Genomic DNA, 18,833 nt, shown 5'->3' with positions numbered 1-18,833 from the left:
TTAAAGAACTTAAATAGAGCACAAGATAATTTGTGTTCCTGATTTCTTCGTTTACACCTTGTAACACACAGTATTTGCAGATAATGTTCAGTACTGCACATCGAAAATCTTTTGATAAAAAGATCCATCCTGACATTCTCACAAGAGAGGGCAGTATCATTATCATGGGGAGGTGTATCAGGGTTTGACTGATGAACAGAGTCAATTTCAAAGAATAAAATGACTGATAGATGAGGTTTAGATACTTCTTGTATTATATCCAATTTGTCTGAGACACAGGAAAGAGAATGATTATCCTTATTGACAAGAAGATCAATATCGACCTCAACATGAAAATTATTCATCATGACTTGATTTAGCTTATTAAGAGATTCTTGCTCTTTCTGAAGATATAACTCAACATCAAGAGATAAGCTTTCAAGTTTATTTTCAAGCCATGATACCAATTGAAAAAATAGGTATATAACAACCACACCCAATATTTCTCTTCAATCTGTATGGAGAAACTCCAATATACTTTCAAGAGAATCAACTAGACAGTCAGACTCAATCATTAGAAAAGTATATCAAAGAGTTTATATCGTAAATTCTCAATTCAATCCTTAATCCAACAAATAGGAATTTGCGAGCAGGATTGAATAACACAAATAACTTGGACGGTATCATAAACCACTATCCAAGTGTCAATCAATTCAATCAACAACCCAAAGGCCGGATTCAAGAACTGATTGAACTTAAAGCACAACCTGTGATATTTCAATTATATAAACAAATATAATGCGGAAAAGAAATAACACATGCACCAGAAATTTTGTTAACGAGGAAACCGCAAATGCAGAAAAACCCCGGGACCTAGTCCAGCTTTGAACACCATACTGTATTAAGCTGTTACAGACACCAGCCTACTACCAATGAACTTCAGACTGGAATGTAGTTTAGCCCTAACCAATCTCATACTGATCAAGGTACAATTGTGCTTCTTACATCTCTGAACTCCAGCAAGATTTTATGCACTTGATTCCCTTAGCTGATCTCACCCACAACTAAGAATTGCTACGACCCAAACTGGAAGACTTGATAAACAAATCTGTCTCACACAAAAATTCTATTGAGATAGATAAATCTGTCTCCCACAGAAATACCTATGAGTTTTCTTTCGTCTTTTGATAAATCAAGGTGCCCCAGGAACCAATTGATAAACCATACTTATATTCCCGAAGAACAACCTAGTATTATCAATCACCTGACAATAATCTTAATCGTATGGAAACGAAACAAGATATTGTGGAATCACAAACGATGCGACGAAGATGTTTGTGACTACTTTTTATCTTACCTATCGGAGATTAAATCTCGATAAATTCTTAGAGAAGATAGTACTCAATATGATAGAATAAGGTAAGATCAGAACATGCAACTACAGAGAAAATAGTTAGGTTTGGCTTCACAATCCCAATGAAGTCTTCAAGTTGTTAACCTATAGGGTTTTGGAAAAAACCTAAGGTTAAAGGAGAATCGACTCTAGTCGCAACTAGTATCACACAGGAGGTGTGGGGATTAAGTTTCCCAGTTGCTCGAGTTCTCCCTTATATAGTTTTCAAATCAGGGTTTGCAATCAATGTTACCTTGGTAACAAAGAATTCAATATTCACTGTTAGATGAAAACCTGATTAGACTCAAGCTAATATCTTTCAACTTTTAGATCAAACTTAGCTTGTTATACATAAATGAAATGTACCTTCATTTAGATATGAGTAACTGTACCTAAACATGTACACCTTTTTGGCTCAACAATAGTTAACCGAAGTTAGCCATATGAACACTTTCATATCAACCTTATTAATCTTAACCACAACTAGTTCAAATGACTCAAATAAAACTAGTTCTAGAGTTGTTCAATTGTTTATATTCACATAGAAGTATACAAGACACAATTGAAGCAAAATCTGTTTGATTCACTAGAATCGATTCATGAACATTATAGCCACGGTTTGCAAAAGATTGCATTCCTTATTACATTAATGTATTGGTTCATGATATAACCGATTTTAGAACATCACTCACTCAAGTATGCAAACGGGTACGCATACCTAAGTAGCCGGACTTGGTCTGTGTTCGACTGTACGCAAACGGGTACGCATACTGTCCCACATCCAAATATCAGTTGAAATTAGTACACGTACGGGTACACATACCAAAGTTCCCGGACTTCATCTGAGTTCGTCAGTACGCGTAGGGGTACGCATACTCTAGATCCCGGACTTCACCTGACCTTTCCAGTATGCATAGGGGGATGCATACTACACCGGTCTTGGATTAACATATATGCAAGTACGCATACTATATCTATAATCCAATTAAGGTTAAGTGTTCTAAACTCTATTTCAATCATTAAAACATTCTTAGAAGACGACAGTAGCTGTCTCACACAAAATATTAGCTTCAAAGCAATTTTCAAGTGATCGAATGATCAATACGAAACATTCCGAGTCTACATCAAATGACTGTCCCACACAAATCATATAAGATGTTACTAGGCGATTTTCACATGATCATCTTTTGACTTTCGTCGAGAATATAAGATGAACTTGGTTAAAGAGAAAGCTTACCAACACATATTTCGAAAAATATGTAAGCGAGTTAAACTCAGCTCGAAATATCAAATGTGTATACATCGAATACTATATATCTATACGACTTTTGTCTCAAATAGGAGATAGAGTAGAAATTGACTTTCCGAGTGATAGATGAGTTTCAGTCTCCACATACCTTTTGGTTATGAAGTTCCACAAGCTCTCCTTAGTAGTTCTTCGTCTTCAATTGAGCGTCGTGAAGTCTAAATCTCAATTACACAATCTATCCTAGTCCGAGACATGGCTATAAGTAGACTAGAAATCAAGACTTATAGTTTTGATCACTAAACTTGACAAACAATCTTGAGATAGCAACGCTTGCGAGTTCGGCCGAGCAGTGCTCTAAAAAAAATATTGCATGAATTTATATTAAATAAAGATTACTACGTAATTCTTGAGCAAATGGCTTCCTCTATTACCCTAGGGATTGGATTTAGCTCATCATCATAGAAACACGCTCAAAAGTTGATTTCATTGCTCAAATAGGTGCTTACAAAGATGAATAGAGTGAAAATGAATAAAATTGGAAATTTGTAACGCTGAAGTGGCGTTACAGAAGTCCCCGTTACAATATATGTCTTTGTTCTGAAGATAAGTGTTGCAAATTTGAAATGCCACTGTTACAATTCTCTGTTGTTGACACTGTTGAAGAACGACGGTTTTATGTTGTCTGTTCTTCGTGTTCTTCGTCTTCCACAACAGCAAAAAAGTATTCTCTGCAACTCGATCAATCTTCTCTTTGCAACTCTCTATTCTCTTCTAAACTCTCCGGCCCCCTTCTGTGACCTCCGAACACTCTTATATACTCGACAGAGCCTCAAAATCCCTGTAATAACTCCGGAATTATTCTCATTAACTCTGCCATCCACGAGAATATTTTGTTTCTTTTTTTTTTCTCCTACACGCGTCTGTAGTAGTCCAATTCAATCAAACTTATTGGATAAACGTCCCAGATTACGTTGAACACGCTCTGGCCTCATGCAAAATCCCATCGACACATATAATCCCGTGAACATCTCTTCTCTTGCACACGCTCCTCTGTTTACTTCTCACCGAGAATCAATCCAATTTTCATCTGAAGAAATCAACCATATTTTGTCAGTTAAGACTAGTCACGTCATCCCAACAAATCCCAACCAGTGAGTCTCCTTGTGGCACGCCCAAAAATCAAACCATAATTTGTTCTTCAACTGTAACAGTTTCCCGCCAATTCTTGAATTTAAATTTTAGAAGATGAGTGCCCCTTATTCGTCTGTGGGGTGCGAATAGCAGGTGTCCAAATGAGGTGCCCCTTATCCAAAGTAGGGGTCTGTTTAGCAAATGTCTTCCGGGGTGCCATTAACAACTTTTCGAGCCGATTTTTCCAAAAATATTTATTTCCCAAAAGTACCTACAAACAAGTTTATTACTGATAAAATGAGTCCCAACTAATGTAGTTATGGGTGAAAATGTGTCGCACTTGCGTGTTTATCAGTAACCTAGTTAGGCGAAATCTCTTACGTCCGGTAGTTTAAAGACTTTCGTGGGATCAAGAAGAATCTAGATAGTATTGTTGGTGGGATACTAGAATTACATTGTCATTTTGGTTTTCGATTATTGTTTTCATTGACTAACGGTTGTTAACTCTTGATTGCACCTAGTTCGATTATTCTTGAGAGCCTTCTCTTCTAACATAAGGCCACTCAAACTAGATCAAGAGATTAGCGGTAGTTCATACCTGATTTTAGTTCCGACATTGATTTGTGATCATCTATTGTTGACAAACTTCATTTTATGTATGATCGATCATAATTTACAATCAAGTTGACTGTTGAAGATTTGAAGACAAGAAGATTTTCTTATTGGTTTCGTATCTTTGTGATTTTGCTTCGTGCACAAAATTGATCGGATGTGATCCAACTAGATCTGGTTTATCTTTGATAGAATTTTTATTTCTAGTCGTATTAGATTGTTCAGTTAGAATATATATGATTTAAATTGGAATACTTTTTATGAAAGAACCCATGTCTAGCTTCATTGATTTTGGATTGTCTCTCAAATTGGTGTTCTTGTCTTCTCTCTTATTTCTTTTTACATTATTTTGCTTATATAGTTTTAATTCTCTAATTTACCATTTGATTTTCACCGAGAATTGATAGGATTGAAAGTTCTGATTTATTGTTTGTATGTCCTTAAAACTATGCTGAGTAGAGTAGTAAGATTAAACTCGCAACGAAAGAATGTAATCAAATCCTCCCAAATTGTAAGTGTTTGCCCGTTGTTCAAGTGAGTTGTAAATCATAACGCCCCTTACAATGAGTTCACGTCTTGGTCTAACCTGATACACTTTAAATAAATGGGCACTCATGAGCATTTGGATTAACTCATTCGAGCATGTCTCTAAATTGTTATGTACTTATAATTTCACTGACAATATCAACCCAATTTTTGGTTTATGAATTCACTAACGATATCAACTGAATTTTTGGTTCATGAATTTCGCCGATTTCTACAAAGAAGATGAGTGTCTCTGGCTTATAATGTTAGAGTAAAAGTACCTAATAGAGTTATAAAGTACATAACCAAAACATAATTTGTACCTGCAATTTCTACGTTATAGTTTTTGTTTGAGATTTTTTAGTTTGATTGCTAATTAAGATTTGCTTATTTCGGTAATCGTAATCCTTATTGATCTAAACCGGACTAAGGAGTTTAATTCATTTAAAAATAAAATCTTTAGTCTTACTCAAAAAAATCTTTGTTTGACTTCTTGAGATTCATAGATCTGTTACCAAACATACTTGTCATTTAATGTTTGAAAGACATCCAAAGAAGTTGAGTGCTTGAAGGTTTCACCGCGGCTGAAGCAACTTAAGAATATGGATCTTGATCTTATGATTCATTTGTGTTGGCCAGATTGCTTGTAGACGCATGAATACTAAGGAAACTAGGTAAATATGGGTAGTTTACTTGTTTTCAACTATTCGAAGTTGGTAGTGGTCTTTGTATATCGACTTAATTCAGAGAGTATTCAAAACCGTACTAGGTCCCGTGGTTGTTCTATATTTATGGTTTCATCGTTAACAAAATCTTGTTATGTCTTTACTTTTACTTTCCACAATTATAATTATTGTTTTAGTTATAATTAAAAGTAAATACACTTATGCTTTAACCCAAACACTTGGGTTGATCCTTATAGTTGTGTTGATTTCAAACCAATACTATATACCAAGTATATTCCTTGTGGTTTGCGATCTTATTGATAGTGTTTGTCTATTTTAGATCCAACAAGGTATCAGACTTATAGGTCGATATCAAAAAGATTGTGGTGTACTTGGTACCCTCGTCATTTCACAAATTATATCTTTCATCCAATGACTGAACATTCTGGCCATATATATATATATATATATATATATATATGTCCTTTCATTTGCACGGGATTTTGTCATTTATCTTGACAGTTTAAAAATTGGTTAATCCAACAATGTTCATGTTCATGATATTATCAGGAGCTACTAAATAACAACGCAATACCATTTTTAACTGGATAAACAAAATCAAGTTTGCATTCAATGGATACTAAATTTATAAACAGATCACAATGTTACGTACTGTTGTCAATGTCGAATCCATAAATACAACATTTTCTCTATTGTTTATGAACACCTGCATTTTTTTTTATTGGCATTCATATCCAACTATGTTATACATTCACATTTGCTACTTATTAGAATTATCATTAAGTGGAACTTGCCTAAACACAATACATAGCAGTTAACAATTTCAATCATATTAATTTAAACTAAAAACTCAATGGGCTTTGAAATGTAAACTCAATGGAGTCATCGCCAAAAAACTTAAAAATCACATTAAAAGCTTTATATCTATACCCACCAATATAAGAAAGAATCGAAACCACAACAACTATTTTAATAGATTCGATGATGGCATCAAAAAATACTCCCAATACAGAAAGTAGACTATTTCGAGTCATAAAAACAAAAAGTATTCGCGCCACTTATTTCTTTTGATCGTGCTCGCCATCGGAATGTGAAATAACAAATTCTTTGGTTTGGATCTTCGAACCAAGGTTATATATAAGGCAATAAGGGAGCCCTTAAAGATGTTGTTTGTGTTGTGGACATTGTTACCTAAAGAAAAATATCCTATTCTTCACCTGAATTTGGGGCATATATCTTCTACACTGCGGTTTTCCTTTTTCCTCATCCATCATGTATCATTATCCTGTATAAACGAACCCAAAATCCAGAACCTAAAAAAATCAAAAATTAAAAGCACTACCAATCAATACACGTGGTACATGAAATTCCCAGAAAAAAAAGTTAAAAAATTGAATCTTAATGGCTCAATAGTTTCCGAAACATTTTACAATCTCAAAACATAATGATTTCTGGAATTCGGACTTCCAACTCATTCAATTTGGAATAGTCTTCGCATGCATTGAGCATCTAAGTTGTAAACACACGGCCCAAAAAAATCGAGTGAAAGAAGCGCTAAGAAATGATGTTGTTCGCATTACTGTATATGTTTTCTGTATCCAATTGACTAATGACTAATACAGATAATCCTAAACTGAACCAAATACATTTAGAATACAACCTGCACTTCACGGTGATCTAGTGTTCCCCTCAACTGTACAATGTAATAATCTCTTTAGTTTCACTAAACTAACTCAGTGGATCATGCTTCATAAGATTCACCAAAAATAATGAAAATTTTCCAACTGTACAAAGAACAATTTTTTTTTATTTTTTTTGTGACAGTACATAAAACTTTTGAACTACCCATTCTCTTTCTAAACTAAACTAATATAATTACATTAATGTTCTAAAAATAGAATCACCTTTTTCAGGGATTCTAGAATCCTCTCGTAAAAATGATCCAGAACCAAAAATTGTTCAGTTCTTGCAAGTTTTTTCTAGAAAGAATATGTAAACATAAACCAAGTTGATTAAAGTTACTTCCAATCGATCAGTACCATAGCCAAAATTATAAGAAGAACATGGAACTTAGTTGTGCAAAACCCTAAGAGGCATTATATGTGTTACCGAAGAGTGGAAGGCTGGAAGCAAATTTCAAATCACCTTTTGTATAAATATTTTCCTTTATGTTCTTTAACTCTAGAGTAGCGGGTTGTTCTTCGATCTCTTACTTTTATTAACAACCTAAAAACCTCTCATATGGAAGAAAACGCAAGCCTTGTCAAAATATGCAGCGATTCCAGAATTATTTATCCTAAAATCATCCCTTCATTGTTATGTCTTTTCATCTTTTCCCAATTTTTTTCGAGAATCAACCGTTACATGATAAAGTGAATGAGGTATCTACTCGTATATAAAAGGGAAGGAATGCTTGAACTAAAAGATGTATTTTTTCAGGTACTTACTACATACCCGTTGAATGTGAACTTTTTCTCCAGAACACATATATGTCATGTTGGCTAAAAAATATCTTTTCAGATACCGCTGAATGAGAGCTTTTTATCCAAAACACATGTTTGTTCGTTAAAGAAGTGTATACTAAATAATATTATGTGCCACTTATTGTATGCTGATGTGGCGCCATAGTAATTTAGGATTCTTGAAAATGAATGTGGAGCAGACACATCAGCCTCAACATCCTCCTTTATATAAAGAAGTATTGATAGTTTGTATAAAACATGCTACCGTGAAAGTTTGATACATGCAGATGATACATTGAAATTGAAATACCAGTTGTTCAAATTGAAGGTACATCCAAAGGTGATGAAAAAATAAAACTATACAATTCCAAGCATAAAAGATCTATTTACTGACATTCTCTATTCAACCTTATATATTCCTGAAATTCAGTTTCAGAATCTTGTCCATAAGGTCTCTCTTCACACTCTTCATGATAAAGTAAAACCACTAAAATGATATGAATATGACCTTGTCATAGCTTCTCAAAATACTCGGGAACAAACTATTGTTATAAACTATAAGGGTATGCAATCAAACATGTGGCCGCATCCAGTTTCTCCTGAAACAACTATGATAACAGTTTAACCTGTACACATCAAAAACTTTATAAAACAAAGATCAATATGTTGAGCACGCACATTTAAAGATGAAATATATAAGATTCACGCGTTCATTAATAGTAAACCCTCACTGCACAACACAATACATCTCTAGACATATCATACTTAATGTCAATCATATACTCAAGTCTGTACAGTTATACTCAAGGAAACGAATATGGTTCTATGTTAAAAACAGAGCATCATGTTGAGCAACACATTTAAAGATGAAAGATATAAAATTCACAAGTTAATTAATAGTAAAACGTCATTGCATAACACAATACATCTCCAGACATATCATACTTAATGCTAATCACATAATCAAATCTGTACAGTTGTACTCAAGGAAACAAACAAGATTCTATGTCATTTACTAGAAATATTTGTATATTAACCAGCACAAACAAGCGGGAAACTTAACATCATTTCTCTACACCAAACACAACCTTGGCGGAGATATAAATTTTTTACATTCAGGCACCATGTTATGGACACACTTACATAAATTGAATAGTATAAAAAGAAAGAAAATGATGAGGGTGATATGAGGAACTGAAAAACACCGAAAACGTAAAGCACGCAACAACATTGACTTCAAGTTACTAACCTATCCACTTTCAAGTTGTAAGCATCTTAGATTCTTAAATGTCAAATGAATTAAGGGAAATATTTTCATGTTTCAAGTACCCATACTCGAATCCAAATCCCGATCAGTGTAAATTGTGTAGTGTAATAACTTGCCATGTATTTTGACTTTCTAAAAATGTAAAAGATTTTATTTTTCTAGATATTGTTTTATGTTTATTTAAATATTTAAAATATACTTAATGATTATCTCATATGGGTGTTCTTTGTTGTTATAGTTTTTCTCCTTCACCAGTTGTTGGATGGCCGCCAATTCGACCATAAAAGAAAAGATTTTTCAAGTTGACATTAAGGAAAGATAAAAAGAAAAAAGAAGTACTTGGTTGAATCCAAATAAAAGAACAGAATGATGTCGTCAATGTAGATGATATGTTTAGTGATCATCCCAGTGGTACCATATTGGACTGCATCAATGCCTTTACCTACTCGACCATTGATGATGCGAAAACATATAAATCTTTAACTGCGCATATAATTAACCTAAAATTCACGGGTACACGTTAAGTCACAGGTTGATGTACAGTTCTTGGATACACATCTGTAAATAAGCTAACTCATCGATCTTATGATATATAAGTCACCTTATAATATACAGTTCATCTTATCGTATAATTTAATGACCCAATTACAATATCTTAGAATGTATTACTACGAGGATTATCTTGATCATTGGGGGTTCATTCTATAGTTTCAAGGTACATATACATGCATACTCTCACTCGATATATATATAATCACTTAATTTGAATCCTAATTTTTTGTTGTGCTGGGAGGAAACACATCCACCTTCATTATACAAGATTTTATGGGTACACATACAATGATCATATAAATAACTGACATGGGTGCAAGATATTAAGGGTTTAAAATACACACAATAATATGATTCAAGAGAATTCAACAGGTTTAAATTAATATGCTCGATATATTTGGAATTTACTTACGCCATATAATGAATTCTTAGATCATCACGTAATAAACTTAAAATTTCATTGAGTGAGTAATTTGCAGGTACATATAAACCTACTTTTTATATAATTGTCCCACGAATTGACAGAAACATGTGCATTCCCTTAAAATTTCAATTCCACTGCCGGGAATCTATAATCTAATGCAAAAAAAGTTTCAACCCCATCCCGCATTCCCACTTAGAAAACAAAAAAAGTAGGGGAGAAAGTTGTCTTAGAGAGTCGTAGGACTCATCCCGGTAGTAGGTGGTAAAAAAATCACAAATGAACCGAAAAAAATGACCAAACAAAATAGTCTCTCTATCTAATTTAATGATAACAACTGACATAATTAAAGAAAAGGGGTAATTTTGGTAAGTGATCCCCTAAATGACTAAGTTACCCTTATTCAAATCACCATGTATTATCAAACTGTGTGACTCAATAGAAATAAAAAGATATAACCATCGGGATTTCAATATATTTTCTCTCATTTCTTCGTCCAGAAAGAACTCGCTAAGCAAAATTTAACTCATCTTTGAATAAGGGTGCGAAATTGAACCCGTAATTAGGTTGAAGTAGTTCTTACCAATTTTTGTGAAACAATCATCAATGAGCATGTTCTGAGTAAATTCAACAAATGAACTTTTGAATCTACTGAGAAACAAAGAATTTGATTGAGATGTGAAGTCAATATGATGTAAATTGGACCAATAGTATCCCCAAATAACTCCAGCTAGTTTTAAATTGTTTCATGGTTTGATATTATGCGAGAAAAATAATTAAGGGGTTTACTTTTGTGCTCGGTAATGGTCGTGGTGATAATTTTAATGGTGTACACACAATTAGTTTAGTTCGTTATTTTTTTGTTGGCATCATTTGAATCTTACAATATATTTGAAATTTTGGACTTTATTTTGCTACCCGATCTTATCTCAATTTGTTACTAAAAAGTGAATCATTTACGGTGGTATGGAATTGGAAATAAAACATGAAATAGAAACAAGTGATGGTAATATGAAAAACAAACTAAGTTAACTTAGTTAGACATGAAAATCCAACAACTCAAGGGAAAAAAAACTACATTACATATCTTTATCCAGTTGATGGATTCCCTTTGAGCATTCATTTTCTTTGCACTTCTTGGTTTCGTTTTGTTGCAGATCTTGGTCGGTCGATTGAAGGGCGTACACAATTGATACAAAGCTCAGTAAGGGAGGTTTTGGTCATTTAGACATTGGTCATCTCTCCTTCTTGGTTAATCCAAGATTCATAATCAGATGGTTATTGACGTATATACATCTATGTATTGCACGTACTTTCATCAATGTTGATTAATTATAGTCTAAGCGACATCACTTTTAATTTGTTAGTATATGTTGGGAGTTGTGCCTTGTTATAGATATTTTTGATTAATAAAATCCTTCGATGCTTTTTGCATAATAAGTATTCAATTTATTTGTTTACTCTTTTAACATGGATCCATGTTTATTGCGGAACTTGGATAAATTAAAAACATATTCAACTCCTTATCATGTTCAAGAATCTCATAAATGCATATCCGGATGAGCGTACATATGTACGCTAAATGTATTACATAAACTTGGACATTAAGGCGCGCATTGTACCTTTGGTAATCATTCATAATTCTTATCAGTTGTCATTAGTTGTGGAATTCCGAGTCGTAGGTTCAAGCGGCAGGCGCTTGCACATGCGATTTCACTAGTCCCACTAAAAGTGACCTTTCTATTTTAAAATTTTAGCCCTTTTAAGGTGACCCTTATAATTTAACAATGCCATATTTTGAAAATTAGCCTTTAATTGATTATCGTTACTTTAAAGTAAGGATTTTGGTACTCGGGTTTTTACCGGAACTTGGGTTTAGTCTAACTTTCGTCCAGCCTTTGCATTTGGTACTTGGACCAGACGTTGACCCGTGTTGACTAGTTATACGATGATGTATCTCTTCATTTGACTTGGTTTATTTTTTTGTACACCCCTTAAATAATTATATATCTTAACAAACACCCATAATTCATTCTTCTTCCTTTTTAACAGAAAAGAAAGAAGAAAAGGAAACAAAAAAGAGTAATTGCTATTGGTTGCAGGTTCTGCTTGTATTCATGAAAAGGAACATGTTGGAAAACACTAGATTGATCAGGAAGAGAAGCATCATTAGCACCAAAGAAAAAAGTCATTGCTATTGGTGATCCTCCATTACAGACTTTCTCAATCACTTTGAGTACCCAGGCCAGCGCGTATTGTACCACTGCAACCTCTAAGAATTACGTTCAACTGATCATCATATTGAGAAAAGTCAACACACAATCGAACCATTTTAATTATTAATCAAATATACAGAAAAACAAAACTAACATAATCCTTACAACCAGATAGTGAATCAAGAAATAAGGTTTTACCTAACGGGAAAAATGATGAGCAAGAGAAGCTCCCCAACCTCCATCTCCAAATGAATCTTCATTTATGGAGTCTCCGAATAAGATCATCTTCGCTCTCATCTTCTCCTTGTTTGTCTGAAACTAGATGGACACAACTAACCAGTAAATTATGAAACCTACCGCTCTTCTTCCCCGTGATAAGTCTGAGTATGATTGAAGATCAACAATTATCCAGAAAATCTGATAGTGATGCTACGGGGATTTAAGAGAGAGAGAGAGATTAATTGAAAAGGTGGTTTCGTTTTGTCGAGCATCAGATGCGCGAGAAGCTGGTAAAGCAGAGACTTCTAGTTATTTGTTGTATTGAGTTCTCTTTAACCTGCAAATGTGGTTTCTAAGACACACACATTCTCATAAATCTTCTCAAACACAAAAACACTCATGAACTAGTCATCTTTCATCCCTCAAATCAATAGTAGTGACTTCACTTTCTCAATTGATATTCCGATAGGCAAACTCTTTCCAGGACAAAACAAACCCATCATGATCCTTGTATCAAACTCGAACAGACCCATCTTCTAATTATTCTAACAGAACTCAGAGGTTGCCTCTAATCTTCACCTTTCATCACTTATTTCAACGACAGAGAACTCATTCTTCTCCCCTTCATTTTCGACACAAAACAAAACGCACAGACTCGTACCAATCTTCCTTTCTGTAAGCTTTGACATCTCTAGCCATTGGCAGACACCCATCCGGCAGTAACACTTATTGCAGCGTCTTGGTTCAGTGAGAAAGAATGAATTAGGGGTGTTTGTTAAAATACATAACTATTTAAGGGGTGCACAAAAAATAAACAAGTCAAGTAGTTAGGCACATCATCGTATAACTAGTCAACGTCTGGTCCAAGTACCAAAAGCAAAGGCTGGACAAATGTTAGACCAAAACCAGGTCTTGGTCAAATCATAAGTACCAAAAACCAAATAACCCTTAAGGTCATCGTTCAAATTCTCCCAACCGAACGTAAAGTGAAATCAAGAAACCAATCCTCAGAAAATTCGATTCTACTGAATTAGCTGCTTTCCATTACGGTCTTCGGATGATGGAATGGAATTTAATCAACATTATCTCTAGCCATACTAACTTCAACCTTCAATTTGAGCTCTTGAAAATGTTCTCCCTAAGGATGATAGGTGGATGGTAAATTATCTCCAATGATAGAACGCACAATTAGGGGATATGCAATAATAGGGGGATATGCTAATAATAAAAAAAAAGGATTTAAATAGTAATTCCCAGGTACCCATATCCATATATGTTATGTAATTCCTAATATATCCTCATTGATCATACTTAATAGTTAGTCATGCTTAGTTAAGTTAATAAATTAGTTTGATAATGATTAATATAAATCATTATTATTGAATTTGTTGATGCAACAACATTAAATCAAGATATTTATGATCAAGAAGGTTTAGATGAAGAACCAACTCAAGAAAGTAAATAAGTTGAACCTACAAGTGCTCCAAATACTCATGTATATATATTAATATATTGAAATTTGATTTTTTTCATTGAATTCATTGTTACGCCTGAAAAACTCAGTGTCAACATGGTAAAAGTATCTATACCATGCCGGCAGGGACCTAATCGACATGGTGTTCATACTTTCACCATGCCGACAATCACGCCTTCAAATGCTCCAAGCAATTTTTCGCGAAGGTATAACCCGACAATACAATGGTTCAGTGATCTCTTATCACCCACTTGTACTTCAGCCTTATAAGATTGCACCAATGCAATCGTCCAACTCTATCAAGAGTATGCAACGGAAGTCTTACTCAGATTTTCTCTACCAAACAATGTAGCCCATACTACAAAGAGGTTCTTGCCATGTTTATTCTTCATAGAATTGGGGGAGTATAATCAAATTAACAGTAAACCAAAGCCAAACGTATAAGCCAACAACTCACTTTTATTAGCTGAAGGGGAAGATACAAAATCGTCCAACCAATGGACTTTACAATCTTATTCTCTAAGCCTACAACAAACTCACTCTCTATTGCAATATGGTTTCTCAACACTCAAATTATTGAACTCGTGAACAACTGACTTGTAAGGCTTCACTGGCTATTTATAATGCCAAGAAACCAGGGCCAATCCGTATGCAACTCACTTGCACGCCCCATGAATATCCATCTGTCCATGGGCAGTTCCTTAACCGCCAATTCTACTTTTTAACTGCTAACTTTAGTGCTGGCCTTCACAGCGACGCCACTCTTGTCCCAGACGGTCAGGCTATGCCAAACTCGGTTACAAAGCTCCTTTATAACCGTCTCTAACTTTCTCACACGCTTTGGCTTGCTTGTGATGCACACACACTCGCATCTGCCACTTAAACTCAAGTCCCGCAACATTGCAACGTCCAACTCTGGCCATGCCACTGTTTGGCATGCTCGTGCAACTCAGCTTGCACTCTTTTCAAGCCTTTAACAATGATTACGCTTCACTCACTCTTGGCCTCTGCCAAGAATTTGGCAATGGTAATGCAACATGCCACTTGCATGTTTACCAAGTACATGCCACTTGCATACTTGGCTTATTTGGATGCCAACATACAAATACCATGCCACTTGAGTCTTGACTTGCTTATTTTAGCTTCATGCTTCATATGCATCACTTGCATCTCTTTTGGCGAACAGTTATTACCAATGGCGCATTTGGCAACGCCATTGTTGCATATGCATCATCCAAGTTTTGGCCAATGCTTGGAACGATGCTAAAGTCATTCCATGACTTTGCATTTCATCCTTTACTCTTATGGGCTAACTTTGAATAAGGATATGCAACACTATCATGTCGTATTGCATTTGTCAAGTAGCCTTTCTTGTCTCAGTCATGTTGGATCTACACCGTCGGCATGTGCAGCTCCATCTGCCAGGCTACATTCTCAGTAACGCGCCACTGTGGTGCTTCACTGTTGGGCCATGTCATAGACCTCCCCCACCCAATCCATTCAACGTCCTCGTTGAATGCAACATCAGTTCAGCCTCTACTGAATTTTCCTTAGTGTTGTACACATCTGAACCATTCTCAGAAATCAACAACTTTGTTTGGCCTTTAACCTTGCCACACCTCCTTTGCCTAGTACTTAAGTCGCCACTTAGTTTGTTTGCCTTGCCATTAAGCCTATGAATTTTCAGTTTCATTGTCGCGTCGACTATGCTTCAATCTCCACTTCATTCACATCTCAACACCCAAAATGCTTTTGTGATCTATCGCGCCATGCATTTTCAGAACTCTTTCTGAAATATCGATAGTACTAATCTTTTGGCTAACCCTAAACCAATGGTCCTCATTCGATCGCATCCGCATCACAAATATTTTCTTCAATCCATTCCGTGCCTAAGTGTACACTTCAAACAACCAACATATCACCCTGATATGCATAACTTAGGTTACTGCCTTCAATTCCGACTGACAATGCACTCGTGCAATTCAACAGGCCTTACTGTAGACTAAGTGTTCTTCAATATTTTTGCAACACTCTTTGTGCAAACTCGACTGAAATGCATGACATTAGCCATGACTTAGGAAACCTGGATTTTTAAGGTTGTCTCACTAGAATAGGTTCCTCTTCATGCGCCTTTGAAATCAACAAGGCCTCACTTGTTCTTTCAAACTGCTACGCTTTAATGTAGCGAAAAACATCATGTTCTTCCTCACTACGAGTTACTCTTAACTCATATTCTTGATGGACTTACACATTCATTCTTGCTATGTTACTCTATGTTATCGTTGCCAAATATTGTCGCACTTCTACGTAACTCTTCCAACAACAAACTCGCCTATGCCACCAACTTTACTTCTTGCTTGGTTTTGCTTTCAACGTTTCTTATTGTATACTTTGGATAAGTATACTTGTAGTGCTTCCCCAATGAACTTAGATTTACATTAAGCAAAAAGAGACAAGGTTTTTGCTTAAACACCTCCTTCATTCATTACACTAGCCTTACATAAGAAACATAGGGACCATTCCCATTACACCACTGGCCAACACTCGGCCTTACTGAAATCAAATACATTACCAAAGAAGATACACCAACAAAAGTGTGCTATCTCCAAAGACCATAAGATTAGCAACACCCAACTTAACTTGAAAACAGAAACATCAAACAAATAATATGCCAAAGTCTCCATACTTCAGCAACCTTGCAGGTTCAGGCACTTGCAAACACCAATGCAAGGCCCCTGCTTCATACACACGCTAATCACGACGAACAAGGGATGCTAAAATCCATAGGATATCCAAATTCCATATGAATCTCAGCTAAGCTTTCTTCGAGCGAGTGGACAGGAGCAAACTCACTTGCCTTCCATTTGTCGCATTTCATATCAACCGGAATAACTTTCCCTACATCTTTCACGAAACAAGGTGCACTAGGACTTTGTATGAAAATCCCTCCAAGGTGAGGCATCACAGTTGCCTCTGCTTCTTTGAAAAAGTTGTTACCAAGGATCATCTCGAAATCATTGAGATGCATCACCATTATACTGATCTGGCCACGCCATTCTCCAACTTCAACATTCGCCACTGCCATCCCCTTGATTGGCTTAGCTATATCATTCACTGTCTTCATGCAGTGATCAGCTCGATATACTTCCAAACCCAAGTACTCTGCCATTGACAAACTCATAACAGTATGCGATGTACCTGTATTTGCCATGCCCCAGAGATGATGATTGTGTATGCCAACTTTCACATAAACCAGGCCAGCGCCACTCAGCCCATGACGTACTGCTGCCGTTTGTGCTACTATGTTGCATAGTTGAATAGGATTAACATGCTCCACTTGATCAACTTCTTCTTTATCACCACTACACTCAGTGACGATTGTGGACAATTTTTCTTTCTTTGGACAATCACGCGCAATGTGAGGACCCTTGCATAAGAAACAACCACCAGCCTTGTTCTTCGCAACCAAACTATCATCCCTTTGATAGCTCTTCTCCTTGGCCTCAGAACTTTTCTTATCCTTGTCCTTAGACTTCTGGTTTTTCTTGTCCTTACCGTTCCTATTAGCATCAGTTGAGGTATTGACTGACCTAAAATCAGCAAGGCTGTCCATGATTGCAATGGCTGAAGGTAGGTCTTTGGCACCCTGCCTTCTCACTTCAGCATGAGCCCACGGCTGCAAACCAGATGTAAAATTGAACAACTTGTCTTCCTCCGACATGTTGCGAATGTCTAGCCTCAGAGACGAGAAATCTTTCAAGTATTTCCGTGGTGTACCGGTATGCTTCATCTTACACAAGCTCTCGCTGGCTAGCCAAACAGCATTGCTTGGTAAGAATTGACTCTTCAATTCTTCTTTCATGACATCCCATGTCACGATGCCTGGACGACCAGCAGTAAGGTCATCATCAGTTCTAGTTCTCCACCATAATTTCGCATCACCCTCCAGGTACATGCTACCGAGAGTAACCTTTTGTTATTCCGGGGTTCTGGCGGCCTTGAAGTATTGGTCCATATCCCACATGAAATTCTCCAATTCCTTCACATCTCTTGCGCCAGAAAATGCCTTAGGTTCTGGGACTTTAATCTCCGTAAAGTCACTGCCACTACCACCCGTAGTAGCTTGATCTGACCCAATTACACCCACCATTTGCCTCAAGACACTTAACTCATCAGTTAGTTCTTTCAAGGCTCCTGTGAACATGGTCTTAACAGCATTGATTTGGCCTTCCAAATCAATATGCTTCTTAGTTGCTTCTTGGTTTGACTCCAGCATATCAGCATCGTACTCATCAAGAGTCTGAATGCGAGCCAACACCGTTGCATTATGATTGGCATTGTTAGGATGACGCACCTCATCTCCAATCTTGTATTCCAAGTCCGCTACCCTATCAGTTAAGGCATCCAACGTACTCTTATTACCAGACATTATCTCTTGCAATTTCAGCAACTAAACTCGAGCAAAACAGAGAAAATCTTCCAACACAAAGCTAAAACAGAGCAATCTGTGCTCTGATACCCGTATTATCACGCCTTCAAATGCTCCAAGCAATTTGAAGGCGTGACAATACGATGGTTCAATGATCTCTTATCACCCACTTGTATTTCAGCCTTATAAGATTGCGCCAATGCAATCAGCCAACTCTA

Source organism: Papaver somniferum, chromosome 5 (assembly GCF_003573695.1).
Source record: "Papaver somniferum cultivar HN1 chromosome 5, ASM357369v1, whole genome shotgun sequence".
NCBI classification, from domain to species: Eukaryota; Viridiplantae; Streptophyta; class Magnoliopsida; order Ranunculales; family Papaveraceae; genus Papaver; species Papaver somniferum.
The sequence above is the reverse complement of the archived record's forward strand: the minus strand, read 5'-3'. Positions refer to the sequence as shown.